The 16,297-nt window shown below is 40.4% G+C and overlaps 1 protein-coding gene across 1 annotated transcript in view; it reads left to right on the top strand.

Annotated features, from left to right (window-relative positions):
* Positions 1 to 16,297, top strand: part of CSMD1 (CUB and Sushi multiple domains 1) — a 1,645,367-nt gene that overhangs the window by 1,060,970 nt on the left and 568,100 nt on the right. The gene's annotated exons all lie outside the window — the stretch shown is intronic.

Here is a 16,297-nt window from a genome sequence, read left to right as displayed (position 1 = left end):
TAAAAGGCTCATTCAGTAGCCCTCAGTTTGTTCTCTATATTGAAGCGTCTCTTTTGGGTTAGCCTCCTTCTCTGTTTTTATGTTATTTTATTTTTCCTTTCATTTCCCTATGTTCATCTGTTTTGCTTCTTAAAATACACATGTGAGTGAAATCATATTTGTCTTTCTCTGACTTACTTTACTTAGCATAATATGCTCTAGTTCCATCCATGTAGTTGCAAATACCAAGATTTCGTTCTTTTTGATCACTGAGGAATATTCCAGTGTGTGTGTGTGTGTGTGTGTGTGTGTGTGTGTGTGTGTGGACACGTGTATATACATGATTTGGATTCTGTGTCTCCCTCTTTCCCTCTTCAGATTCTGTGTCTCCCTCCCTCCCTCTGATAGCTAGATCAATGGCTTTTAAGATAAAGACGTATAAAATGTTTATTGTTATGATTCCATATTCCAAGTTGCAGCCAACATTTAAGAAAATACCACTTATCAGGGCATGTATATGTACATGTACATGTATATATGTATACACACACACACACACACACACACACACTACTTCTGTATCCACTTCTCAGTCGATGGACACTTGGGCTCTGTAGTTTGGCTATTGTTGATGCTGCTGCTGTAAACATTGGGGTCCATGTGCCCCTTTGAATCAGCATGTTTGTATCCTTTGAATAAATACCTAGTAATGCACTTGATGGTTCAAAGGATAGTTCTATTTTTAACTTTTTGAGGCACCTTCATACCATTTTCCAGAGTGGCTGCACCACTTTGCATCTGGGGGATGGGCTAAATGGGTGATGGGCCGTAAGGAGGGCATTTGTCGGGATGAGCACTGGGTATTGTATGTAAATGATGAATTACTAAGTTTTACTCCTGAAACCAGCACTACACTCTACATTAACTAAATTGAATTTAAATTTTAAAAAAGGAGCTGTAAATAACATGTTTGAGAAATACTCAAATGCTATCAATAATAGCTTATTCATTATTTTTTCAAATAAGTTTCATGAAAATAAAGCAGTTGATTCAGCTCACAATGCGAACAATTTCAACGAGCTTTTTCCTCAAGATCATGTCAGGCTTCAGTATGTACCACAGATGCATAGGTATTCAGTGATCAAGATTTATCAAAAGTAATCATTTTTCCTGCTTCATCAAGGACTTTCTTAAGTGATGCTGGCCCTTCCTTTTCCTCCCCCCCCCCCCTCAGTCTTCTCAGTCTCGTGCCTGATGCTATGGCTTCCTTTTGTGTTAGGTCACTATTGGGTTTGCTCACCATTGCTCTTTTACCATCACTGGACGTAGCAACCCATGGGGAAGAAGCATACATCTTTTAGTATTATTATAAAAACAGTCTAATATAAAAATATCATACCCTCTGAAAAGGTCTCACTACCCACCTGAGGGATCTGTGGGCCACACCTTGAAACGAGGTACACCGCATATGGACGTTGAGTCTATTCAGCCTAAAAATAATTGTTAGAGTCATGTGGAGAAAGGATATATGAACAAAGAAACATGCTATTCAGTTATTTGCTGCGTTGTAACTAAATTAAAAGTCATTGCCATCCCTACTGGTGGTTTAGGACTGTAGTGACCCTGGCATCCGATGTACCAAGTCTTTATTTCATCGACTGCCTCCACCCAGGCGACGGTAGAATCCATGTGTGTTCATATGCAGGCTGTAAGACCATGACCATGTAAACACACCTCATGACCATTAAGTGAGGTGATATGTCCTAGGCTCAGCATATAATAAGCTGACTATAAATGCTGGTGTTTTAAAAAGAAGGAGGCTGTTCTTGATTGTTTAAATTCTTTTGGAGATTGTTTTTAATGAAAAGCAATTCAGTTCTTTCTAAATTCATGTAATCAAAACTAATGACTAACATAAAATCCAATCTAATGACCAACATTGTCAAGATGAGTGGATGAATTCCTTTGTAGTTACCACTGTAATTATATATAATTTGGGGCTTTTTTTGTTTAAAAAATGTTCACTATATTAGGTTGGTAAAATACTCCTCATCTGATTTTATTTATACTATTATTTTTGTTTCTATGGAAATCTTTTTTTTCCATAGACAATCTAAATATTAACTCCAGTATTATATATAAAGAATTATAAATAATTGAAGCCTAAAATTTGAACTTTCCTTATTTGAATTCAAATTATTTGGGGGACAATTTTCTGATATTTTTTTCCACCCTTGACCACTCTCTAAAAGACAAAGTGCATTCATTAGAACGGAATATTTATGAGTAGATTGATAGAAAAATTCATATATCAGTTTGTAAAGGATGGAGCTGGAGTTGGGTTGGAGAGTTTGTGGATGGATACGGACATCTATTTCCTATGCTGGTAGGATAGATACTGTAGGTGCAGACAGATACCGTTATCCCAACTTTTGCAGATATGGCTATTGAAATTCAGAATGTTAACATGCCACGATGCTATAACTAGTCATGGTCATAGCTGGGACTGGAAACCAGATCTTATTGACTCCAAAGCCTCTCTTGGTCCCAAAGATCTGTAATGAGGAAAATCCCATTGACTAAATATCTTCACACCTGTCATGCAGGGCCGCCGGATAGGGGTGTGTGGGGTGTGGACACCACTAGTTAGCCATATGAGGAGTCAAGATGTGGTTCACACTTAACCTTGAGCTCACCATTCCAAGCCTTTCACCTTAACATGGGGTTACCCTACACTCAGCACAAGGGAATCTTTGTTCTAACTGATAAGAGTGAATGTCATGTTGTAATTTTGCATAAAGGATCCACTTAGACTAACCACGCATGCTACACACTGCTGGGTTAATAGGTTCTTTATAAACATTGTGTAAATATTTTGTATTATATGCAAATATTATATAGCCACATGTTATACGTTCTGTGTCAGTCATATAAACATTATACACAAAATAAATATAAATATTATACTTTATATTGTTGCTCCATGTTATAGTATAGGTTCTTTGTGTGTATTATTTCCAACCCTCAGATCTAGTCTTTATAACATTCTTAATCGCATGTAATAGATGCTGACATTGCATGTAGGGACGCCTGGATTTCCGTAAAACATGGGCTTCCATTTTCTTCCGTGGCTCTCCTTCCTTTTCTTCCGTAAGTGTGACTGTAATTCACCTCCGTGGCAGAAACCCATTTGATAAAGATCCTAAATTTATGCAACCTGTAGTACCCATCCTAAAAGTCCCTCCTCTCCAGCATGGCCACTGCTACCCTGCAGTTCTTAGCCCTGTTCTTAACCAAATATGGTTTTCCCTGCTACCACACCTAAGCCACCATGAAAACTTTCCTCAGGTGATGTCTCACAGGCAGATTAGAGCAGGCTAATAAAGAAACTCGAGGAGCTTGAAGATGCAGAACTGGGGGACACTGACATGCCCCATGGTTCTCCCGAGGATTCATTCTTTGTAGGACAGGGTATTTTTCAGTCATCTCTGCCTTTGCCCAGCCGCACAGTTGTCTTCTATTTGTAGGATAAGGGGTCTTTGCTCTCACTTCGCTTCAACCCGTTGTTTCAACTTCTTCAGCAGAGTTTTTCGTGTTGCATATTTATGTTTCTGTCACATTAAATGTATGTTCCCATCATGTTGGATTATGAGGCTCTAAAGGAAAGAGGACAGCACAGGATTTATTGATTTTATTTATTACTGTGCCCCACATATGGGAGATACGTTTTTTATGTTGAATTGGAATAAGGTGATGCTAACAAGATGTCCCTAGGGGTGTGCAGTCGTAGCCTAATTCGTACCCTGCAAACCCACCAAATTAGCCACCGTTGGTCAGAGAGAAGGTTGTCAACTTTGATTAAAACCTAACCTGTGCTCACAAAGGGAATTTGGGTGTTGGAAGAGTGATAGTTGTGACTTAAAAGTAAGCACTTCATTTGTATGGCTGGTGATTATGGAGCACCGTTCAAGTTAGCAGCATCTGCTCTTATGTCTTCGCCCATTTCTCAACAGATCTCACGTTTAGACACTCTGTGGAGTCAAGGGGCGTCAAGTGGAATTATGTGCCACCCAATGGAAGGAGAAACCGGGGTGCATAAAAGAAAATTACATAATCGATGAGAAGCGGAACAAAATCCATTACCTGAGTCTCTTGATAAACTGCTGTTTATTTCTAGTACCTTCCACATTCAGCCCCTCTTCCTTTTCTTGTAACGCATCAATAATTCTCTCTTTTTTTAAAGGGTGTTTTTTAAATGTTTTAAGTGTTTATTTCTGAGAGAGAGACAGACAGACAGAGCATGAGTGGGGGAGGGGCAGAGAGAGAGGGAGACACAGAGTCCAAAACAGGCTCCAGGCTCTGAGCCGTCAGCACAGAGCCCGACGCGGGGCTCGAACTCACGAACCGTGAGATCGTGACCTGAGCCGAAGTCGGATGCTTAACCGACTGAGCCACCCAGCTGCTCTCCCTCCTCTCTTTTTGGTGTTCTCACCACTAGTAGTTTTCTTTATGGCTTTAGGATGTTGCTGCATCAAGCTTTAGGATTTCCCCACTGCAGGTCAGTTTCAGTGACATCAGAGCCACCTGCCTTTTGTTACATGAAAATATAAAGAATTGCATGACCAGCATATAAACCAAGAAACAAATTTGGCATTCTTTTCCTCAAGAATTGCTATTGATTAAGTTCTCTCATGGACTCCGTTTTTATTAATTTTATTAATTTTAATTACAGTATAATTGGCATACAGTGTTATATTAGTTTCAGGTGTGCAAGAATGCAGTGATTCAACAGTTCTTTTTTTATATAAAGTGTATATATTTATTTTGAGAGAGAGAGAGAGAGATCATAAGCACGGGAGGGGCAGAGAGGGAGGGAGAGAGAAAGAAAAGAAGGGGAAAAGAAAACTCAGCGTGGAGCCCGAAGTGGGGCTCAAACTCATGGCCCATGAAATCTTGACCTGGGCAGATGATTCAGTCATTCCGTCCATCACCTGGTGCTCATCATAACTGCACTCCTTAACCCCCATCACCTATTTCCCCCTCCCCCCATACATGTCCTTTCATTGAGTCATTTTTCAATCATGTTTGAGTAGGGGGAGGGGCAGAGGGAGGAAGAAAGAGAATCCCAAGCAGGCTCCATGCCCAGCACAGAGCTCTGTGAGGGGCTCGATCCCACAACCGTGAAATCATGACCTGAGCGGAAGTCAAGAGTCAGACGCTCAAGTGACTGAGCCACCCAGGTGCCCCTAGGGCATTTAAAAAAATGTTTATTTATTTTTGTGAGAGAGTACAGGAGCAATGGAGAGAGGGAGACAGAGAATCCCAAGCAGGCTGCACGTTGCCAGCACAAAGCCCAACGTGGGGCTCGAACCCACGAACCGTGAGATCATGCCCTGAGCCAAAGTTGAATGCTCAACCAGCCGAGTCACCCGGGTGCCCCAGCCCCTAGGCCATTTTTTTAAATGACGGAGGAACGAGGGGAAACCAGGCAAATTGTCAGCCACTGCAGGTGTTACTGTGGTGGTGGTCAAGGGTACTAGTGAATTGACATCTTGCCGTGGACAGACAGAATAGTGTGGAGGCTGTCTGGGAACTTTGGTTACCCCCATCTTGTACAGTCGCCTGTTTTCTTGCTTTGTTGGAGTTCTTCTGTTGCTTCCTATTTTTCTTTCGCTTGCTATAATGGGAAATTTAATTCTACTTTAAAGTGGAAGTGATGTGTAAAGCAGTATTTTGGCGTCATGTGCAGTGACAGTTCTCCCCGTCAGCTCTTTTTTGTTTCTGTGATTCTGTTTGTCTATATATGTTTTCCATGACAGGTTGGTGTCATCTCTCTTCTCTACGTTGTTCAGAGATACTTGATTACACAGTGGACATAGATGACCCAGATCTTACCCAGCCTACGCTTTCCGCAAATCCTGTGGCCCTTTCTGACCACATTCCCTGAAATGGACCTTTTCATTCACACCCCTGCTCTCTCTGTGCTTTCTTTGGTTTTTACTTTTACTTCGTAGCACTGGCCAACACCCACAATTACATGCGGGTCTGTTTACAATTTATTTTTAGCACATATAATGCATGTTCATTGTCTCTCCCCCACCAGGAATGTAAGCTCTGAGCATGGACTTGGCTTTTTTCATTATTGTAGTATTCCCAGAGCCTAGCACAGGCTTTGGGTCACAGCAAGTGCTCGGAAATACTTGTTAGAGCTTTCGTGTCTACCTTTTATACTAAAGAGATGCTCATATTTACACATTGTTAAGGCAATGGTGAATGTTGATTCAGCATGCAGAATTTCGATTGAAAGGTAGATTTTCAGGAATAGAACTATTCCAAAGAAGATAGCTAATTTTTATTTCCTCTAGGGTCTGTGTTAAACACTGAGTGCCTGCATTTGCTGGATAGTTTATGTACACTGTTGCTAATCTTAATAACAAGAAGAAAATATAAGTATAATCATTATTATTGAGATTATCAAGTTAATCACTGTAAAATTTTTTTAATTTAGAATTAAATCCATGTTTAGGATTTTGCCAGTAAGCAAACTTTAGAAACTATAATGGAAGCTAAAAGAAAATATAAAAACATAAACTAAGTTTCGTGCTGAAAAAGTTTCCCATCCTTATGACATAATCCAGTTGTACTCACTGTCCTTAAAGGGACAGTGATAGAATTATCTTTTATTGTTTGAAAACTGAGCATTATCTTAATTATCAGAGCATTGTTTAGATCTGGTAACGATTTCTTTACTATTCTCTTGAACTTGGAAAACCAAATGAAGGAAGAGAGTCTGGGACTGAGTATTCCTTCTAGTTCTCTGTATCAGTGAACAGCATCCTGTATTGGAATATGCAGCACCAAAATCCCCTGTTGTGCTCCAAAGCATTTTTAAAATTTGAAAAATACTGGAGGGACATCACTGATTTCTATGCTATTTGCCGAATGTAGGCATCTCACTCTCTGTATACGATTCACTGTTACTAAGAAACTGTAGTCTATGAACGACATTTGCCAATGATGATTCTTCTTTCAAAGAGCATTGGCCATATTTAAAAAACTACTTAAAGAAATAGCACAACCGTATTTTCCTGTCCACACTATTTGAGACCATTATGTGCCTCTGAAAAAGGGTGCTCCGTGAATGCTCCAGGTCTCATTTATCTGGCTGAAGCTGCTTCCAATAAAGAACCCACCAAGTACAACTCATGGAGCGTTCTCCCTCTTTCTTCCACAGTCTTTCCAATATCTGTAATAATACTTTTTTTCATCAAAATATTAATATGCATTTAAGTAGTTTTCTGGGGCAACAGATCATGGTTATTTAGGCATACCTCAATTTGTTACTTTCAAAATGCAGAAGATAGCTGAAGAATGTATTAGCCCATTGTATCCTGACGAACAGAAACGGCTTTTTAAGGACAATCTGAATACTAGTGCTCTCTAAAATGACCTTCTGTGATACAGTTCATTTCTTCTGTTTATCGGTTTCCCCATCTGTAAAAGAGAGTGTGGCAGTAGAAGACTTGAGGATTTCCGAAGTCTGTTGGAGCTGCAAAGCTCTGCGTCTCTTAGTTTTGCCGCGGTCTCTTCTAGAGTGCGATTCTACAAAACTTCTGTGGTGTTACTCAGAAGTACCAACAACCTCAAGGCTGATGGAGGCATGTGAGATCATCAGCACCGATACGCGAAAGAGTTGCCAAGTTCAAGGACAGTATTGACGCAGTGAACGCTATGTACTTACACCAGTGCATTTATTTGGGGCCATTCTCCTGGTCTCCAGTGTTTCCAGTTCCTTTTAAAAACTCGTCAGGATCTCCGACCACTCGCATCCTTGCCCAATATACCTCCACCAGAGATGCCTCCATGGAAAGAATGGAAGGAGAGTTAGCATCCATTGATCTCCAGTAGGGAGAGAGCTGCTATCCTCAGGTGTGCTCTAACTGCCCCCGGTGGTTCCGATTCAACTGGTCAGCAATGTGGCCTGGGCATTAGGATTTCCTTTTAACTCTTTAATTGTGGTAAAATACCTATAGCATATGGTTCACCGTCTTAACCATTTCTAATTGTGCAGTCCAGTGACGTTAAGCACATTCACGTCATCGTTCACGCATCACCACCGTCCATCTCCAGAACTAGTCCGTCTTGCAAAACGAACAAGTAACTTCTCATCCCCCACTGCCCCCATGTCCTGGAAACCACTTTCAGTGTTGGGAATTGGATCACTGTAGACGCCTCAATATTAGGATTGTTATAAGTGCCCATGTGGTTTCATTGGGCTAACAAGGTCAACAACCAAGGGACTACCTGGTGCATGTGGGCGTAACCACTCAAAAGGACTTGTACTTTCACAAAGATTGTGTGAAAAAGTGGGAGGAAAACTCATTATTAGGAGGCTCTCCCAGTAGCTTTTCTTCAACAACATCTGTATGTCTGCAAAAGTCAGGTTGCCGACTTGATTCCCCACTGCAAAAATATTGCCCAGTCGTGGCCTCCATCGAATCATGTTCTGGGGAAACATAATAAAGAAGCAAGACCTGTGAGCAGGAATTCCAGTGCTAATGGAAACCAAGAACCAGGGGCAGATGCAAGTGTAGAAGTAAATATACAGGTACCACTGAGCTTCCTGGAATGTCTAGGTGTTATCAGGCTTGTTACCCCAAGATCACAAGAGGAGGGTTAATGAAGGACGTTTGCTCGTGAGAGTGGAGAGGACCTCCCGCCGCTGAGCAAACAGCTGGGTGGGTGGTGAAAAGGAGGATTTAATGTTTCTACTTTGTCAGGTGAGAAGTCCTCTTGTTGGGCGAATGGCAGATCCCCACGAACTTACAACATACTCGGAAGATTTAGGTTAAATTTCCTCATGGGAGAATTCACACGTGTTTCTAAATGCTGTGCCTCTGAAAGCTAGTCACAGTGTGAAGACTGCTGGTCATTTGAAGCCTGTGTCACAGCATTATTATCGTTTACCCCCTCGAAGTGCCTTCTATGCTGATCGTTGTTAGGGGTCTTTGTTGCACTGCTGTTAACATACAGCCTCTAAAAATGATACGAAATATTAGTTTCTGTTCTTTCCTCAGGCTAGAGAGATCCATCTACTCTGTAATGCATTTTTAGTAGTGCTAAATTGCCTTAAGGTTTGAGAAGATGAGTCTAAAAACTGTCTCTATAAAAAGAAAACAATGACCCAGAAATGACACATTATGTGTGAAAATCAAAAGGGTAATAAAAGGCATTCTGATATTCACAGCGTCTGTGCATTTGTCTCTCTGATGATGGCATTGTCTGGGTCACTGTGCAAACTGCACTTTGCTGGCTTCTTAGGCACACGTGGCTGGCTTAGTTCACATGGTTGCCCTGGTAGGCCCTCAGTGTCCTGTATGTGGGCCACATCTTTCAGTTGATGGGAGCATCCAGTTAGGTATGAAAGGACCTTTCTGACTGGAGGAAGGATTCATCTACTGGAGAATCCACGAGCTTATCTAAGACAACTTATTTTGAAATAGAGGCAAATGATCACGAAGATGTACCTTCAAGTTGGAAGCCGAGGGGGACTTCTTCCTTATGCTGCTGAGGAAAGCCTCAGCAGGACCCCCTACAGCCTTCAGATGCATTGGCTTGATGGATACCTGTGAGATGATCAGAACTCACATCTCTGTCTCCTGGTCTATCATTTCACAGCTATTTATTTCAGGGGTAGTATAAGCTCCATATACCATGCTAGGGTCTGATTTCAGGGTTAGTGAAAACACTCCCCCAGGAAGTGCTGCTCTCGGTCCCTGCCTTCTCTGGGTGGCCCGATTGCCCAGCCTTACTTCTTCTGGATTTGTGTGCTTTCCAGCTAATGTTTCTCAAATGAAACATACAAGGGAGCAGTGAAAGAGCTAAGTTCTTTATCAAAGAAAGAGAAAGCAGAAGGGGTGAAGGACATGAAACCAAACTCGTGTGTCTATGGAGGAAATATTCGGGGCCAGGAGGGAATGTGGCACCTTCCGTGGCCTTTGGGATGGCAGTTGGAAAATACCACTGTGGACAAACCTGGCTGTTTGCAATTCCCAGGACAGACCATCAACTTTAAAACCAGCAGGGCCTTCTATGAATGTACGGAGGGTTCAATTTAGGACACGTACACTCATTCGAAAATAAATAAAGTAATTAATTAATTAATTCTGTAGATCTTTCTTTTTCTGGCAGTAACCTTTCCACTAAAGGCAAAATGTGTTGTTTTCCCACAGTAGTGTAGATTTATTTAACTCATTTCTCAATAATTGTTTGATGAGGTATCTCTTGCCCACAATAGCACATCATTACATCCTTACGTGCATGGCGCCCTGGGCACAAAAGGTTGACTCAGCAATTGTTGAACCAGGCATAATAAAGGCCGATCCAGAAGGGTGAAGACCAGATACATTTCTTTGCTGGCACTATTTCTCAGTCCTGTTTTACTTATAAATTTACATATAGAGCCTCAGGAAAATGACTTTTCTTGATTCAGTCGGTCAACATGTACTTGTCGAGTGCCTGCGATGTGTCAGGCACTGTTTAAGGCACCGGGGAGATTTTCTGCATAGGGTTGGAACTTGAGTTTAAATATCCTCCAGATGTTGAAGGACATTAGAATTGCTCCTGACAATTTTCCTCTAATTTCTTTCCATGTATCAAGTATCATTTCTCATCTCTTTGTAAAGGTAGGAAAATACCTTCAAATTCATTTTAACATAAGTAAACTTTTTAGCATTTTCCTCCAGGAAGCACTGGAAGAACAAATTCTGTTTTGGGAGGCAAACAGTTATTTTTAATGGTCAAAGAAAACAGTAAGGAGAAAGAGGAAGAGAGAGCAGAATGAAAGATGAGATGGGGGAACCAGGAGAGACCTGCACGTGATAAGAATTATTGTGTTTTTTGCAAAGTTAACTAAAACGTGTTTATGAGGTTGAATTCCAAGCCCATGGTTTCAGATGCACGAGATGTAATTTTATTTATACTGTAATTACTTCCCTGCCCCGCCCCCCCCCCATCCCTGTTGTGTGTGAGTCAGAAAATTTTATGTATTCACCCTTCAAGTTAAGATCAGTGATATGTCAACCTGTTAGGTTCAAAGTCAGTTACTTCCTCCCTTCTACCCGTCTTTATGGTGTTAAATGCCGGGGCTTAAGGAAAGGCTGTCCAGGCGATGGTGGGGAAGAGACCTGACTTTCCCTCCTCATCTGTGCCACGCGGCTTCCCACCATGATCACCCCTCCGACTCTCGCAGGGCGCACGTCCTCATCCTGGCTGAGAAAAGACCTCCAGATCTGTGGCCTCCCCGACCGTCAGCCGCATCTGGCGTGTGAGGGTGTGAGCACTTGGGGGTGCCCCTGCTGCATCATCGTGGGAGCCCCACCCTCCGTCTGAAGTTAGCCGTGCCGCCATAGTTTCAATCGGAGGGGCTGTACCATAAGACGGAATTCTTTATGGGATCACAGCTGGAAAACGAGAACAAGTCCCGTATCACCCTGGGATCTCCTCACGCAACCCTGGAAGAGTCCTGTAGTGCTCCACCTTCTCACCCCCCACTGGCTTCCTGGCCCAAGGCCTGGTGGGAGAGCAGGGCCCTCCACGTGCACAGCCAACACAGCTCGCCTCATTCTCCTTCACTGCCTCGCCTTGGAGCTCTGTTTTGCTTTGTTTTCATCGTTTACAGTTGGGTTTGAGGAGCAGGGAAAACGCACCATCACACCTCCTTTTAACGTATTTCGTGACTTACGTCTGGACTGCACCTGTGATATGTTAATACCCAGGACTTTGGGGTGTAAGTAAGATGTGGGAGGAAACTCACAGGTGTGCATAGTCATGTACACATGGCAAACACACGCACACCTCCTTTATCACTTTACGTATCGTCACGCCCCATGGTGCTGCTTCTTTGTAAGCAAATAGTTCAGTGAAGCAAAATTTCCCAGTGTCACCCTGGTTCATTTTACGAGGACAAATATGTCAAATCCTAGCTTGAACTTAGTTCTAAAGAAATTTTTTTTTTTTTTTGCTGTAACTTTTGTGTTTTCTGTTGCTTAAGAGTGAAAGCAGTATTATATAATTATCTTTTTTTTTTTTCCTAGAGATGCAAAATGTTTTAATGCCCACTTTTGGTGCCTAAAATATTTATGACTTTTTAAGTGTAATGCTTAAACTGCATGTATTTTTAAACAAAGAGGCCGATATCTGTCTGCCTACCTACCTATCTTTCTATTTCTATCCATTTTGATCTGTATATCGATTTAGAAAACTCTAAATGGAGAAGTTGATTTTTTTCGTATATTCAATAGATGTCCACGAGTATGTGTTGAGGAAAGATTGGAGATATTTCTATCTTGATGGTCCAGGCTGTTATATCTCTGGTAATTAATGGATAGTTAGACATCACAGCTAAACCAATTCATATCTTATTTTGGATTCTGGTTTAATATTTAAGTCACTTCAGGTGTTTTGGGGTTTTTTTCAGATTTTTTTAAAAATCAGAAATACTTATGTCACCAATTTTAAGTAAATCTGTAAGGAGCCATTATTTAGGAAAACGAAATTTAGCAATAGTTCATGTTAAAACTAAGCCATATTTTGGGGCACCTCGGTGGCTCAGTCGGTTAAATGTACAACTTCGGCTCAGGTCACGATCTCACGGTCCTTGAGTTCGAGCCCCGTGTCGGGCTCTGTGCGGACAGCTCGGAGCCTGGGGCCTGCTTCAGATTCTGTCTCCTTCTCTCTCTGCCCACCCCCCTCACTGCCTGTGTTCTCTCTCTTTCAAAAATAAATAAACTTAAAATAAAACTAAGCCACATTTAGAAATAGCTCATTCACCTCAAAAGACTCTTTAAATTGTGGTAGGTGAAGTCAAGGAGGTGGTGGCAGATGGAATGTTGTTTGAATTCAAAAAGTCAAGGGATGAGGTTTTCAGAAAAGCTTGTCGCCGAAGACGGGAAACATTTATTTTCCCCTGTTCTATTTAAAACACAAAATTTAGGCCACTCGAACTGTAGCATAAAATTTAACTTAAAGTTTACCAGTTAGGTATTTATTATCTATATACAACATATCTTGATCTCACACAAAACCAGTTTTCTGTTATTTCTTACAGTTTCCAACTACTAGCAATTGTCAAAATTGTCCAACATATTTAATCAAAATGTCTTAAATTTGCTTGTCAATGGGAAGGTATTAATAACTGTTATTTTTTAGAATTTTCTTCTCAAAGTCTTGTCCAGAAAAACAAACTGGTTTCCTAATGTTACATAGATAATTGCAGACATAGTAATTATGATCAAATCATAAATCATATGAAAACTTAGTGTATTATATATTAGCAGTTGAAAGTATGCCTGGATTGTAAGTTGAACTGATTCACGTGCGAGATAAAAACAAAGGAAAAGGTTGAAATAGGCGGGAAATTGGGTCATCGTTGTTTGCTTTCATTTTTTTCAGTCTCAATCAGATCCATCATAGGCAGAGAGTTTGCCTCATTTCAGTTCTTGGGACTAAGTTCACCCAGCGGTGGCTCTGGTTTCCAGCTGGCACTCAAACTAAGGTTTTTACTAACAGGATTTTAAAAGATTGTTTAAAGCTTTACATTACAGATTATTAAAACCAAAAGTATGCAATTATTGGAATATAGAAACAGAAGTGTACTGATGATGATGTCACCACTAAAAACTAGTTTTTGCCTATTTTTCCTGATAGATAGGTGTTGATATACATGTTATTATTATCTGGAGTCCGTACAATTTTGCGTCAAGCTTTTCTCTATATCGCTATGGGTTTATGCTCACCTTTATTGTGCAACATTGGAGTTTTTCATATACATCTGAAATAATTTAGTCAGCCCTGGTTCTATTGTTGGACACTTTCATGCTTCTAAAAACCAACTCTGCCCATATTTTGGATGATGAATATATGTTATAGTGCCAGATCACTGATATTACTGAGGTTCTTTTTTTAAAAAAATTTTTAACATTTATTCATTTTTTGCTAGAGAGAGAGAGAGAGAGACAGAGACAGAGACAGAGACAGAGTGTGAGTGGGGGAGGGGCAGAGAAAGAGGAAGACAGAATCAGAAGCAGGCTTCAGGCTTCCAACTGACAGCACGGAGCCCCATGCGGGGCTCGAACTCACAGACTGTGAGATCGTGACCTGAGCCAAAGTCGGACGCCCAGCCGACTGAGCGCCCCAGGCGCCCCAACTAAGGTTCTTGATGTCCAAACAAAACACAGACTCCTAAGATTACCTAGAGGAACAGTGATTGGAGGTCTGAGAAAGCATCTGTGAACAGTGCAGGTTTCGATGGAGCGGGATGCCGTCTGCCATAACTAATGACCGGTTGGCTGCTGTAGTTGAAATATAGTGGTGGCCAAAGGAAGCGGTAATGCCACTTTCCTTCCTTTATGCTTGACCACACCTGTGATAATGTAGAAGCCATTAGCTCTTTAGTTTAACAGGATTGTTAAAAAAAAAAAAAAAAAAAAAAAAAAAAAAAGAAAATGTTGATATACTCTCAAATCCTAACTCCCCCTAATGTGTTAGTCATATCATAACAGTTGACTGATTTTCTCCATAGCACTTATGATACTCTTTTATATTCTTCTGGGTTAATTTCTTATTTGTATTTTCTTCCCTTAACTAGACTGTTACTTCCATGAGACGGGGATCTTCTCAACTTTTAACTCTTAGTAATTTTTGCATCTTGATACCTAGAGTGGAGTGGCACATAGTAGATGTTCAATTAGTATGTATTGAAAGAATGATAAAATACACGAAAAATGAGATTTATGTAAACAGAAGGAACTGAAGATGGAACTGAACACAGAGAAATAATAGTTGCTTACAGAACAAAATTTTTAGATTTATTTCGTTTGTTCAGTGTGGCTCCAGAGGTTTAAACAAAGACCAATGAGCAGAAATTATGGACAGATGGCTCCTAAATGTATAGCTGTTTTAAATAACATGTTTACATATACGTTTTAAATGTATAGCTGTTATGACTGACCATGAAAATTAGAATTATGTGTATATTTTGGTTTTTACACTTTTTACTTTCAAAAGTAATACAAGTTATGTACCTATGATACAGTGTTTCTCAAAATTAACTCCAGGGAGTTTTAGTTGCCATGGATACTGGTGAAAAGGGGCTTCCTGGAAATCTATAAATTTGAAGATCTTTATACTTTACATTCTCTTACATAAACAAAATACATTTTTTGCATATTGTAGCATACTGAGAATCCTCTTTAGAAAAGAAAGATGCTAAATTTTGCTAAATCCAGAATTTTTCAGTTGGTTTGACCCCGAGTTGATGATTTCTGCAGGTATCTGTGACCATCCCCAGAGTGTTTTACAGAAGTGTGGGAGGTGCTTGTGTGATACCAGTTGAGTAATATGCACTCTGAGACTGTAGATGAGAGTTTTCAATGAGCAGGAACAGAATGTGTGTTTATTTTCCTTCTCTGTCTCTCATCTGTTATTAACAGTATCCGTGCACATGGGAGACTTTCATCTTTTTTCCCCAGGGACCCCCTCGCATTCCCATTTTTGTCAACATCAAGCTGAGAGTCTGTCAAGTGGAAAACATACGTAGACACTCCTCTTGAAGCAGGAGGCGTGTCGGATTCTAAAATAATACTATTCTCAGCTCCCTTCCAGACAGCAGGCTTAGAGGATAGAATCCATTGGTGTGTTCAGACTCAGTGTGTGCCTGGCACGTTTTGTTACGCACCTGTTGAATGGTTGTTGTGCAACATTTTGTTACGCTTAGGACCTTAGAACTTCCTGTTTGCAGATGCAGCTCTGAAGCCCAGACAATTTGTTGTCCAACTTTAGGCTGGATGGATTGCTTTTTTCTAAAACACGTGGTTTTCTTTTTCCTGTAAGGTGTATTTCCGAAATACCATATCACTGGCTTTATGAATATAATTAATGTTTGTGATAGTAACATAGATTCTTTACTGAGACATTTTTCTCCCCCTCCCTTTCATTGGGAGAATTTTCGTTTTATTTTGTTTTATTTTGTTTTATTTTGTTTTATTTTATTTTATTTTATTTTATTTTATTTTATTTTATTTTATTTTATTTTGCTTTGTTTTGTTTTGTTTTGTTTTGTTTTATTTTTATTATTTTATTTTATTTTATTGTAATAAAAACACTCATCATGAGGTCCGTCCTCTTAGCCAGTTATAAGTACACATTACTGTCGACTATATGATCAATGTTGTATATTCATCTTAATTAAATAAACCTTGATGCTGGTTGATTAATAGCAGCCCATTCCTCTCGCCCAAGCCCTTAGTAACATCGTTCC

The sequence above is a fragment of the Herpailurus yagouaroundi genome, unplaced genomic scaffold (genome assembly GCF_014898765.1).
Source record: "Herpailurus yagouaroundi ecotype Mexico unplaced genomic scaffold, PumYag 181, whole genome shotgun sequence".
Taxonomy (NCBI): Eukaryota; Metazoa; Chordata; class Mammalia; order Carnivora; family Felidae; genus Herpailurus; species Herpailurus yagouaroundi.
Note: the sequence above shows the minus strand (reverse complement) of the source record. Positions and strands in the feature narration are given on the sequence as shown.